This window comes from Ctenocephalides felis, unplaced genomic scaffold (assembly GCF_003426905.1).
Source record: "Ctenocephalides felis isolate EL2017-DRISC unplaced genomic scaffold, ASM342690v1 CF-g0.4_SCAFFOLD_02253, whole genome shotgun sequence".
NCBI classification, from domain to species: Eukaryota; Metazoa; Arthropoda; class Insecta; order Siphonaptera; family Pulicidae; genus Ctenocephalides; species Ctenocephalides felis.
In genome coordinates, this window is record NW_020538407.1 from 150259 (window position 1) to 152262 (window position 2004).

General features: G+C 30.4%; 1 long non-coding RNA gene across 1 annotated transcript; it reads left to right on the forward strand.

Annotated features, from left to right (window-relative positions):
* The first annotated feature begins 275 nt into the window (after positions 1-275).
* On the forward strand, positions 276-650 carry LOC113380614. Its single transcript, XR_003367457.1, has 3 exons — positions 276-302; positions 451-505; positions 594-650. It is a non-coding gene; the product is annotated as an uncharacterized LOC113380614 (long non-coding RNA).
* Positions 651-2004: the final 1354 nt, after the last annotated feature.

Consider the following 2004-nt stretch of genomic DNA (forward strand, 5'->3'; position numbering starts at 1 on the left):
AGCGCGCGCGCCACTCCTTGTCTCAAGTGGTTGGTTGCGCGCGTGTGTTGTGTGTATGTGTGTGTGCGATTCCATGCCGGGCTTGCCAGTCGCGAGACTAGCTCATTTGGAATTTGAGAACGCGCTGAGACGTATCAATTGGTATAATATTATAACGTAGTTGATAATTTCCAATAATAGTTTATATTTAATCATATTATTAATTTAGTGTAATTAGTACGTTCAGTGCGTTTATAATCAAGATTATACAGAAGTAGTATTAAGATAGAGTTTTTTCACGCGGACCGGAATAATATATTAAGGTAAGGCAAGGCATAATATTTATAAGATACACAAGGCATTTTGCCTTGAATATTAATACATATAATATAAAGATCACTATCAAGGTGAGGCATATTATTTATTAATAACTTATTATTATTTTAACGAGTTTTTATGTTTTCGTTTTAGGGTGTTATAGCGAAACTTTTTCAAGTTATCAAGTTAATAATATAACAATATTAAGGTGAGGCATATTAATTACAAAATAATTTTTTTACATAATTATACTTATCCTAATTTAGCCTTATTAAATTTTAGTTTTTTATTTTTAGAATATTTCCTTTGTACCATCTTATATTGTTACAAAAATGGATGTTTTGTCAAGCACGATGATTGGCAATTTTTCTGATGATTCAAATAGTGCTTTAGAATATAGTAAAATCGATAACTCATCAATGAGTGTTACCGACAAAATCCCGAAGAAAAATGAGCCATTTTCTTTAGATCTCCAATTTGAGGATTTATTCCATGTTGTAGATGGTACAGTTAAATGAATAAATTTTATAAAGAAGCATTTTTAAAGGGTTTTAGGAAAGCTGCAATATATCCTTGCGATTTGAACTTTCGCTATGCACGAGTAAATAAAAAAAGTACTCATATTAGAGCTCATTGTCCCAAGAATCGCAATCAAAAGGAGGAAAAGGATGTTGGAAATTGCATGATATTTAATGCTCACATTAAATTTGATCCTCATTAAAAAATGATTAAAGAAATTTTAATCATACCTGAAGGTATACTTAATCATGGTACAGATACTAATCCAATTCTTATGTGTAGGGAACTAAGAGGAAAAGACAGAGATGATTTAAAAAAAAAACTTAAACATCAAAAATCGGCAGCATGTCGTCTTGAGCAGTTCGAAGATATGATAACAGAATTTCCTGAATCATATGAAAATTTTGGTAAAGTATACAATCTACCTTCACAGGTTTGCATGCGTCAGGCAAAGTCTGAAGAAAAGAAGAAAAATAAATTCTATCCCGACGACAATGTGGATCTAGTCCTTATGATGTTACGGGAAATGACAATTTCACCGAAAAAGCAAATTTCCACACACCACAGCTATGCAAGCATTCATGCATTAATCCAAGGTTGCAACTAGCTGTAAGTGGAATTCTGTCTTAAGGAAATTAGGGCATCGTGCCTTAAGGCAAATTGCTGGAACTTCCCGTACCAAAAATTATTTTCTTTTTTAAAAACGATTAAAATTGAAAAATTGAAAAAAATTTACTTCGAAAAAATAAGATTTTTGAGAAACTATAAATTGGACAAAAAATTACTTTTTTTTGAAAAAAAAATTTTAAAAAAAATTTTTTTTTTTTTTTTTAAAAAAATGTTTTCTTTATTTTGACATATTTTGGAAGATCTGAACTTGTTTTTCAGAGCAATCGTACTGCTTTAACTGCATAGAGACGAAATATAAAGCGCGTAAGCGCGGCGTCGCTGTCTAACGGGTAAACATTGATACGGAACTCATAGGAAAATAAACAAAATTTATACTTATTGTTAAAATCTCTATAAAATATCTGAAAATTTGATGTGCATATGTCTAATGATCATTTTTGACCGCCAAATGGCATTTTTTTTTACTTTTTTCGTTATATCTCCGAAACAGTTCTTTAATCAATTCTTTATCTTGTCAATACAAGTAAAATGTTTTTTGAATTATTGAAATCGGACGCT